Raw genomic sequence first — 11,897 nt, forward strand, 5'->3', positions numbered from 1 at the left:
AGAGATCTCGAGCCATTAAATTACTGGGAGGGGGGCAGAGTAGCAAGAAAAATCCTGCTTTAAGAAACTTGTATGCTTGTGATAAAAGGTTTAGGCGTCAACATGTTACATTCAATATGTTACATCAGCTCAATGGGATACATGATAAAAACAAAACAAAAACCCCTGCTTCTTACTCTAGCTCCCATTCTTGTCAGTGGACTGGGTGCTACTTGCTACTAGAGGGAGCGGGTAGGGGAGGAAGTAGACTGGTAAGGACATGCAGAACCACAGCAGCCGAGTCACGTCCCAGGAAAGCCACATCAGCAAGGCGCAGGGCAACAGCTCAGCCCCCGGGGTTGCACCTGGCCTGAGAGAATGGAGCGGAGAGGCACTCTGTATGGAACAACTGATTACATAATGTTGTGGCTTAAGCAATGGTTCTCAGTGGGCTGATATCCTATCTCAGAGGGCCTCTTGGCAATTTGAGGGGGAGTTTTTGGTCAGCACAGTGATTGTAGGAAGACTGCGCACATTTGGTGGGTAGACTAAGGATGCTGAACAACCTGCCATGGGTAGTTCAGTTCCATATAGCAAAGGATTTTCTCAAGTCTGGCCTGACTTTTGAATGTTCCAGGAGGTATTCACATGGTAGAAAACCTTTTTTATAGCTATTTATAAGCCTAGAATCGAACTCTGTTTTATGGATCACACAAAGCAGTTTTTGCATTGTTTTAATATAGATGCTACATTTCCAAGAATATAACTGCTATGCAAATCTAGGCAAGTAGGCTCTTTGTTCGAAAATGTATGAAGAGTTGAATCATGCTACGTACTTTGGGCTGAACACAGCTGTGTTAGTCTGTACTTTAACTGTCCCATGTAAAAATGTTGCACATATTTGAGACCCTTTTAGCAAATTTTTGGAGCAGATTTAGATCCAGATATTATTAAAGTACAGACATACATTAAGTGTAAGAATCTTATTGCATTTCATTGATAAAAGCTTTTTTGGCTGGGTTCCGTGGCTCACACCTGTAATCCCAGCACTTTGGGAGGCTGAGGCGAGTGGATCACATGAGGCTAGGAGTTCAAGACCAGCCTTATCAACATGGCGAAACCCCATCTCTACTAAAAATACAAAAATTAGTCAGGTGTGGTGGTGCATGCCTGTAATCCCAGCTACTCTGCGGCTGAGGCATGAGAATTACTTGAACCTGGGAGACAGAGGTTGTAGTGAGCCGAGGTTGCACCACTGCCCTCCAGTCCAGGACAGTCTCGTTCTGTCTCAGAAAAGAAAGCTTTTTTTATATCTAAATTTTTGCTATCACTTATTTCCAATTTTTAGAACAATGATAAGAAATCTAGCATTGAAATCATACAGTTATTTAAGGATCGCCTGTCGTTTTTGCATCTTATTCTACTAACAATGCCTGATGTCTACTCCATGGCCTTCTGAGTGATTGTTCTTTTCTAGCCCATCTCTAATTCTGCATAATGTACTAAAACATATATATCTGTGTATTTCAACATAGGAAGTGTGTTTTTCATAAAATTTTGTTGTTCCTTAGTCTATGTCACAATAAAGGCAATAATGGACACTCCACTTATAAATCAGTCCCAGCTCATTAGTGAGAATATGTCATGCTTTCTATTTTCTCCACTATATCAGTATGTAGCTTATCTTGGTATGTTATCTCTCCATCAATTAAGTACTTCCCACTTTCTTGTATGATGCATAAAATAACTCTGCTTATTACTCATTTTAACACGAGTTTTCACTTTGGTGTCCTGCCTGAGTACCAGTGATGTTTCATCTTTCTCAACCTTTTTTGTTTGTTTGTTTAAAGCCCAGCTTATTTATTATGCAGAGCTGCAACCATCTGACCAATGCATCATGTCTTCTAGCGAAATCATACCTTATCATTTAAATGTTGGGTTAAACTTTATCATTATTACCTTTATCTTATTTCTCCATTACGTTATAGTTGTGGTATAATATTGATTTTTAAAAAGTTGTATGTGCGTGTAGGTTTTGTTATCTATGAATTTTATTTCAGGATATGTTTCATTTGCTATAAAATAGAGACAAACTGCCAAAGGCCAGGTGAAAAATAACACTTGAGGTGGAAACCCTGGCTGCCCTGGGTCTTTGTGCTTATCTTTCTGAGAGCCACAGCAAGACAACACTCTTTATTTGGCCTACAGTCACTGGACAGGAATTTTTTAATATGCTGAGTGGTGGTAGAGGTTTTTCTTCCTTCCACATTTTAGTGAGGTGCAGCTAGCCCTGTGTGCTAGGCAGAGCCTGAGTTCACTGCACAGAGTCAGACCTGGAAAAGAGTCATGATGCTGCCTGTAGAAACAGATCACTCGAGATCCAGAGCCTTTATTCTATATCACACCTGCCTGTCAGTAGCTTCTCACTGTATTGATTGTTACCCTTGCACTCCACCATAGGTATCTGTCTTCAGGTAAACACGTAGGAAGGTGTTCAGCTGCACCTAACTGGGATTCAGAAAATGGCTCTCGGCAGGTGTCCCACCACCTCACTGTATTAACCAGGGTCTAACCAGGAAAATAGAAATGACTCTGAGTCTTTAAAACCAAGAGACCTTACTGCAAGGGACAAATTACTTAGGTGTTGGGAAAGCAAGCAGCCAATAGGGTGAAAGGAGGCAACTCAGAGATTAGCAACAGCAGACAACCACTATTCTCCCTAGACCATGGACAAACTGGAAAAATCAGAACTGTGGGGGGACCTGTGCCACAGGAGCTGGAGCCATAGAGGAAATACAGCTGCTGCTGGAGATGCCCACTGACCCATCAGTAGCAACCAGCAGACGTGGAAGCCTGGGAAACACATCCTGTAGGGTCAGCTTCCCTTCCCAGTCCCCCTACGCTGATCCCTATACCCCTTCTCCCTGATACAGAGCTGTGAAGAAGAGGACCATCATGTCCAGGAAGGGTAAACCTACTCTGCTATCCCGCTGCATTTGCTGATAACCATTGGGTGAAGGAGTTCTAGGAGGAGGAGGAAGAGAGGAGAATACAGTTGGATATGGCAAGTTATCAACCCTTTAATTTTCTTAATTTTTTTTGAGACATGCATGGTCTTGCTACATTGCCCAGGCTGGCCTTGAACTCCTGGCCTTCAGCAATCCTCCCACCTCGGCCTCCCAAGTAGCTAGGACTACAGGTGTGAGCCACTGCACTCAGGAATTTACCAGCTCTTTATGAAATGTATAAGCCAGGGAGCGGTATTTGGCTTGGGTTTTCCATGACTTGGTATTACTTTCTCAGAAAATAGAGCTATGGATTGGCCCTTGGTGAGTATATTTAACAGAATTTCCTCCAAGCCTGCAAAACAGAGGACACCTTTCTCTGGTTTGAGAGCTGGTGCAGATGGTCTGCTATTTTTGTCTTCCTTAGATCATTTGAGTTCGCTTCTGGGCAGCATGGGCAGTGGCATATCTATTCTTTTACATCTGTCTTTCCTAGTTTTCTTCCAGAAGATCCAGATCTTTGTGTGTAGGACAAATTTCCAAACAACTACGCTCAAAGGGCTCAAATCTCTTGCAAACCTAAATCAACAGATTTCCAAGAGCACTTTATCCTTTTGTTAAAATGCTGTGCTTTTACTTTGCTAGTAAAATGCTTGGAAAAGATAGTTAGGTCTAGAGTTAGATATTTGCAACATATTTGGTATGATGATGAACATACCGATGAACAGTTTTAAACTTTAGATTCCCTGGTGCTAAAATAGAGATATTAAAGCTTACCTTGAAACAAACTATGTGAAGCCTCTTCCACCCGTCAGGGATGAAATAAGTATCCAACAAATAGTAAGCGTTATTACCAAAATGAGCCATGAACCGTATTTAATTTTCATTGAAATATTTATGACAACTGATGAAGACACATATAGCAAAGCCTTCTTAAAAACAGAGGAGTTCTCAAACCCAGTAGCTTTTTATTTTTGTTCTTACTGTGATCCACAGTAAGTATTGCATCACAATACATCTCATATGTGAACCTAAAAAGTTACTAAAAACATTCCTTACCACTCGATAAGATGGACACTTTTTTTTTTCTATGCCATTATGCTCCCTTTTACTTAAAAAAAATTTGGGTCATGATCCAATATGCTCCGTGTGAGTGGAAAATTCTAATTCATTGGTTTCTTTTTATAAAATGTGTTTAGGAGAAAGTCTGCCTAATTCATTGATGTCAGAGGAAGTCAGGCAGCCATGGGCAGCTCAAAAAGAAGTGATTGCTCTCCAGGAGCTTAAGATGAATGTAAACCCCAAACGTGGCTACATTTACGGTGTTTGACGACCAGAGCACAAGTTCTAAATCATGTTTTACAACTGCTTCTCATGTGGTGACGTTTGGGAAACCTCTGAGGAGTTCCACTGACACGGACTTGTCTCTGACTGAGTCATTAAAAGTGGCATATGTCCCAACTTCTCTACTTATGACATCCGGGAGAGCATTAGTGATTTTTCTATTTTAAGCCATGAAGGATGTGCCTTTGCATTCTGAGGCTATTTCTGAGCCATCTAATTGCCGATAGGTTTGGTGCAATAGGTAGACACTTAGTGAAATTGTATTATAAAGTAAGTTACTCAAATATTTAATCAGCTGTGCATACAGTCCAGCCACATGGTTCCTCCTGTGTAGAGTTTTATCCCCCATGGCTAGGAGTTGCTATGTGTTACAGCTTTTCTGTCAAACGTGAAAAAAACTGGGTTTGGGAGACAAAAATGGGTTCCAGAAATGGCTTCCTCTTGACATAAGACAAATTGACACATAAGATTCTTGGGCCAAGAGTTCAAAAGTCATGAATTCTTGCCATACCTGTCCTGAACAGTTTGCTGGGAAATACCATTCTTTTCCTCAGCATTATTTATTCAGAGGGAAGAGCACATACTTTGCACCAAGCATGTGCTAAGAGCTTTCATAAACAGTAAAATAATTTTTCCAAAGACATCCAGTCGGTCAGTGAAAGAACTGAGATTCCAAACAGAAGTCTGTCTAGCTTACTTTGAGTGCCCATTATATGCCAGGCGTTGTTCGAAGAAATGCAATATAGCAAGACCTTTTGAAGTAGTTCAGTCTATTTAGGAAATAGATGTATTAATATACTCTGACAGAGACTGAGCAAAGGGTTATCATGATTGGAATGTACAAAGTACCAAGAGAGCTCATAAGGCTGAATGGTCAAGTCTCTTTTCATGATGTCTATACATAGATGGGGATTTCATAAAGGTTTCACAAAGGTTGAAGAAGCAGAATCTATAAAAATCATAAGTCAAACACCCATTGAATATAAAATGTATTTTTTTGGTAATGAGACCCTGGTATTTTAAAAACTTGCCTTTTAAGAAGAATCTTCCTAACTCAAATATTTTATGCATTAAATGTGACTTCGAGTAGATGGGCCATTGGTTAATGTTTCTAAGTCTTTTTTATTATAGGGAGACCTAGTTGTTTTACCCTTGACTGGACCTATAATTTACTCTTAAAGGCCAAGAAACCAGATGCTTCCCCTTTCTAAGAGAATCAAACTCTGTTTTTCATGCATCTTCCTTAGTTCTCCTCTATTTCCTTTGGGGCTAACCTTGACATCTGTCAACCTAATAATGGGACATAAATTCCTTTTCCACAAACATTACAAAGACAGCTAAATGTAGCCCAATTTTCTTCTTCTCTTCAAACCAGCTCTCATAGTCCCTTAAACACTTTTTATACTGTATCAGATCTCACATATTCTCAGGAGAGGGCAAGTAACTCTTCTCCAAAAATTTCAACAAAAGACGAATTGACTATCCTGGACTCTAACTGGATCTCATGGCCATTCTAGAACCAACTGTGGTAGCCAGGGGGGTGCAATATATCACTGGTCTTGGGTATGGGACATGTGCTCCCACTCTGAATTTCAGAGGTCAGTCCCACTCAACTGTCTGGACTAATAATGGAGGATAAGAGGAAAGACTGAAAATACTGTCCCTTGAAAAAGAATGAATAGATGCTCCAAAGTAACTATCATGAGAATAGAAGACCCTTCCTAGGAATCACAGAAATCTTGTGGAGGGTATTTTTTACATGACCTAGAGTAGGAATTTGAGCCAAAATCTCATATAGACCTTGAGAGGCATGGAGGTATCATCTAATATATAGTTTACCTAGGGGAACTACATGAAATGAGAATGAGATAAGTAATTTATCATGAAAGTCATGAAGTCTACACTTCCCTTATTTGACAGCAATCCTAAAAATGTTACATGGAATTATCATAAGTCATGATGCTGAGAGTTTTCTAAAGTCTAAATAACAAAAAAATTTTCAATCATTCATACCAAAGGAAAGACTATCTTTTTATCCTCTCTTTAAGAAACAACATTACAAAATCATTGTCTCATAAGAATGTAAGCAAATAATACGCAGCAAAAAAATGGGAAAAGTACCACAGAGATGCATCAGGTATTAATGTGCCATTTTCCTAAATACTGTGACTTTTGTGTTATTTTTCAGCTCTTTCTAATTTGCAATTTGTTTATGACCTCTTTTCTCATTCTAATCAAATATTCACATCTGTACCTAATTTTGTATGTGTAATTCTGTGTGTTTCATTGTTGCTGTTATTTTTAGAGAGAGAACCAAAATTGTATAAGCCATAAGCCTTACAAAACCTGCATGCATCCCTGAATTCTACCTTTTTGGCAGTGCCCAGGAGGTGGCCTGAATCTTGAAGCTTACTCCTAGTGGTCTCAGCAGTTCCCAGCCATACATCCTCACACCACAAATCCAGGGTGGAGAAAGCGTCTGCGGCGCAGCATTCACAGCTTAAGTCTCAAGTTGACTTTTCTTGGACCAGCTTCATTGCTTAGCCCTTGAATCAGCCATCCTGTTAGGGAAGGGATATTTTGGAACAGATAAGCCAATCAGGGAACTGGAGTGGGGTTGCTCCCGCAGAAGCCACATAACTAAGGAAAAAGATAGAGGGATAGTTTTCAAAGGCAACTTGGTGTACTTGGTGTACTGGGACCAGAGGGGAGAACCAGTGCTGGGTGGAAAGAATAGGTGTCTCGGAGATGGGGCTAGGGTGGGTCAAGTGAGGCTCTTGCCTCAGGTGTGGAATTTAAGAGGGCACCAAAACCTCAGCCACAAGATGAATAATATGTTGATGTAATACTTTAAAAAAAACTGAAGTGACAAACTACAGCCTGCAGGTCAGCTGCCTATTTTTATAACTCATAAGTTGTTATAACTTTTGTGACAATGGCTGGACTACCTCCTTTGGGAGACAGGTTCCACCCCGTCACTGTCTACAAAATTGTTGATGTTTCAGAAGAATCTGGGCCCCAAGGCCTCTTTTAAGCCAGGAATTGTGACATTTTCTTATCTTATGACTCAGCTCTACATTGGCCTCCTGATACTGTGAGGTGTGGAGAGGGCAGAGGAAGCCCCATTTCACTAACAATTAAGATCTACCATATCAGGCCGGGCGCGGTGGCTCAAGCCTGTAATCCCAGCACTTTGGGAGGCCGAGGCGGGTGGATCACGAGGTCAAGAGATCAAGACCATCCTGGTCAACATGGTGAAACCCCGTCTCTACTAAAAACTACAAAAGAATTAGCTGGGCATGGTGGCGCATGCCTGTAGTCCCAGCTACTCAGGAGGCTGAGGCAGGAGAATTGCCTGAACCCAGGAGGCGAAGGTTGCGGTGAGCCGAGATCGCGCCATTGCACTCCAGCCTGGGTAACAAGAGCGAAACTGTTTCAAAAAAAAAAAAAAAAAAAGATCTACCATATCAATAGCACAGCGGCTGACTAACAAATGATTTAGAATAGATAAGAATGGCGGCAGTCCTTGGACTCGGTCTAAGCCTCTGCCATTATGGCCAGCCTCCCATTCATGCAGCTCCACTGCAAGCTGATGAGGCCTTGCCTAGCCAACTTGCTGGGGAGGACACATGAGACCCGCTGGGGACAGAGGGATGAAGAGGCAGCCCCCAGCAGTTTGCTGCCAGCCCAAGACAGCCCTTGCTATCCTGCAAGGATGAGCCACGCTTTACCCTCTGTGGCAGCTGCTAAAATGTTTCAGCCTATTCTCATGCGATCAGGGTTTGCAGTGCCTGGAAATAGCCCCAGGCATTAGTGAAAGGTGAAAGGCATCTTTCCAACTCACGAACGTGACCAGATAGCCATTATTTCATTAACAGGAGCCAGAGATAACCAAAAAAGGTGACTAGTAACTCACAGGTTATCCAAACACATTATCACATTCTTTCAATTAACAGTTTCTATATCCTTCTAAGTAGTGCATCCCTGGATTGCCAGTAAGAGCACTTGTTGGCTCTGTGACCCTGGGTGAGTCACTTGGACACCTAACTCTTTGGGGGTTCAGTCTCCCCATGTGTGAGGTGAGGGGGCGGTCTTGAGTGACCATCTCTGAGGTCCTTTCCAGCTCTGGCAGGCTATAATTCCACCAACAGGGGTGGCATTTCGTCTTCTCCCGTTCAGCCCCAAGACAGCTGTAGAGGGCCCAGAGGGGCAGAGCAAGGAACACATCACCCGTCTATACTGGCAAGTGGAAAATAAATCCAAAATAAATTTGGGCTTACTTCTAAAGAACTCTGTCACCTAGTATTAGAATTTATTTTTTAATAATCTCAGAAATAAATTGCATCTCCAAGTAAAATTGTTTCTTCATATTTGTGTTAGTTTGGGTCCTCTGAGATGTAGATGCCAAAAGAGATTAGCATACAAGAGATTTTTGGGGGGAAACACCTGTGAAGGAGAAGGAGCAGGTATCAGGGATGCAGAGGAGGTGAAGAGACCCTTTGGATCACAATGCAGGTCGGCCACCTGTGATGGGAGAGGTGGAAGAATGGAGGGCTGCGCAGGAAGAACCTCAGACTGAAGCACAGCTCTAAGATCAGTTCCATTAGGCTGTGCGTTACTTGGCTAGGGCTGCCGTAACATGGGTACACAGACTGGGTGGCCTCAACAACAGAAATGTACTTCATCGCTGTTTCAGAGGCTACACGTTCAGATCAAAGTGCTGGCAGGGCTGGTTTCCTCTCCTTGGGTGCTTCTCTCCTTGGCTTGTAGGTGGCCGTATTCTCCCTGTGTGTCTTCACATGGTCTTCCTTTTGTCTATGTCTGTGTCCCAATCCCCTTTTCTGATTAGGACACAAGTCAACTGGATTACGACCCATCTTAATGACCTTATTTTCACTTCGTCATCTCTTTAATGGCCCTATCTGTGAATCCAGGGCAGGCATACCTCATCTTACTGTGCTTCACTTTATTGCAATTCACAGACATTGTGTTTTTGTTTTTGTTTTTTAATCCATTGAAGGTTTGTGGCAATTCTGTGTCAAGCAAATCTTTCAGCGTCATTTTTTTTCCAACAGCATGTGCCCATTTCATGTCTATGTATTCAGAGCTGCAGATTAATCCTACTTTCCTTCATTTCCTCCTTGCTAGGAACTTAGTCTACACTTCTTCAGGCTAAAACAAGAGACATGACTCAGCTCAGATTGCACTAGAATACTCTGCAAAGGCCAAACCTACGTACTAAAGAGTCCAGTCTTCTAGGTCACACCTGCTGACCTCCAGTTTCCCCTGGTAACTCTCCCTCTTGGCTGAGCACACAAACCTTGTACACCATGGCAAGCACTATCCCCTTCTCCTTGTAGCAAAAGGAAGAAAGGCTATAGGCCCTGTCCTCCCCACAAGTGTGACTGTGAAGGAAAGACCAGACTTTCAATATCAATTTGCCTTTTACTAGCCATATTGCTTTGAGTAAATAATTTAATATCTCAATGTCTCAATTTTCCTATCTTTAATTTGTAAATAAGACGAACCACCTTGCAAAGTTGTTGTGAAGACTGAGAGATCACAATGTGAGAATGTTTCCTAGCATGGCGATTTCACAGTTGGTAATCTACAGACACTGAGCCCTCCACCCCACCCCCAATTGCTAGAATATTCTTTTTCCTTACAGTCAGAACAAAAATTTTATTGTCAAAACCATTGAAGAAATTAACAAATTCCTGTTTCTATTGTCCTTGAAATTCCTCATTTCCATCCCATTTATATGCCCAGAGCCTGCCACTGAGGCCAAAACCTACTCTCTGGGAAGGTTCTACTATCAGTCTTTCCCACTTCAATGTGAATTTCTACATCTCTAGACATTTCTCCCGGAAGCATGACATGGTAACTGTCCAACCTCATTGAGGAAAGAAAGACTTTACCTCTTGGTAAAGTAAACCACATCAATAGCAAGGATTCCTCTGGTGGCCCTAAATCACACCAAATAGCTATGCCCCTTTCACAAGAGTGGCTCCAGCTGAAACAGCATCTACCCAGGGGACTGCAAACATTTTCAGTAGGAGACATCTCTTCTTTCAAATTGAATTTTGTCCTGGATCCCAGTATTTATAAAATAGATAAAAATTTTATTAATATAAATTCATTTTAGTTGAAATTTATAAAGTTTGCCCATTATAACCCGAAAAAGCATAAATAAGAGATAAATAAGAGAGTCTCTTGAAAATGAAACTTTACTATTTAAAAAATATAGATGATGGAATTGTTAATTAGCCTGGTTTAACCATTCTACATTGTAAACGTATATCAAAACATCACATGATACTCCAGAAATTATAATTTGTCAATTAGAAATAAAAAAGAAATGTTGACATTAGATGATGGTTAAATTTTGTATCATCTTTAGTAACATATTAAGTTGTTGCTATTGTTTCGGCAACTCAGTGTCAGGAAAAAGCTACCATACAGATAAGTAGTTCTTCCTGGTTCCCAGATTTCTAAAAAGTCTCTGTCAACCTCAGGGGACATATTGATAAAACTCATTTAAACTTGAGAGATTATATTATATGCACGCACACACACACACACACACACACACATGCATACACACACACATACACACACACAAAGATAATATCATATATTTGTATAAAAACACATATGTGTGTATGCATGTAAATATCTGGCAATAAATCACCCAGAAAAAATACAATAATTGCTTAAATGATCTATAACATGATATTTTCACATTACAATATGTTTGGCATTTATTAGTTATTGCACAAATGAGAATTGCTCTGTAATGAGAGTGTGTGCCAAGCAGATGCATCTGAGCTTGGCATAGCCTTTAATCTGGTGTGGCCCCAGGTACCATGCTAATGCATATGCACTACCCTGATTTTAAGACAAGACCAATGGCAACTTTCCAGGTCAATGCACACCTATAAAAGATTTAAATATATATACAAGAGGTATCCAGATAATTTTTTTCCAAGACCACAGAATAAACTCACAAAAAATATGCTCCTGTATTCTAACAGTTAAAATTGAAATACAATCTATTTGATTATTCTTGCTGTCTTTTATCAAAAATGCTTTACTTTTTCAATAAAATGCGACCCAAGAGTTTGCAGATGCCCTGAAGCATCTCTGCAGAACAGTTTGAAAGCCTGATTCCTGCTGAATTCTAGTCCAATACAGATGGAGAAACCAGGTCTAGAGAATTACAGGGTCTTGTCCTGACTCATGTAGCCCAATAGTGACAGAACCACAGTAAAAACCTTAAACCTCAGCCTCCCAGGTCAGTGCTCTGACCAGTGCCCCAGAGTGCTGGGAGACTCCTGGGCCCCACAGTATGGGTCATGACAGACATCACTTGGTAGTCTAGTATGAAATCCTTTTCCCACATGGGAGAGAAAAGTCCCGAAATGACCAGTGACCTTTATGACTCAGCCTGTGCTGAAGAGCTTGGAAAAATAATGTTTTGTTAGATTTGGTTTGGTTTTTGAGAAAGAGAGAAACCAAGGTACATCACAGTTAAGTGTTGAGGTGTTGGGCCTGCACTGGGGAAGCCCC

Source organism: Cebus imitator, unplaced genomic scaffold (assembly GCF_001604975.1).
Source record: "Cebus imitator isolate Cc_AM_T3 unplaced genomic scaffold, Cebus_imitator-1.0 Scaffold350, whole genome shotgun sequence".
NCBI lineage: Eukaryota > Metazoa > Chordata > Mammalia > Primates > Cebidae > Cebus > Cebus imitator.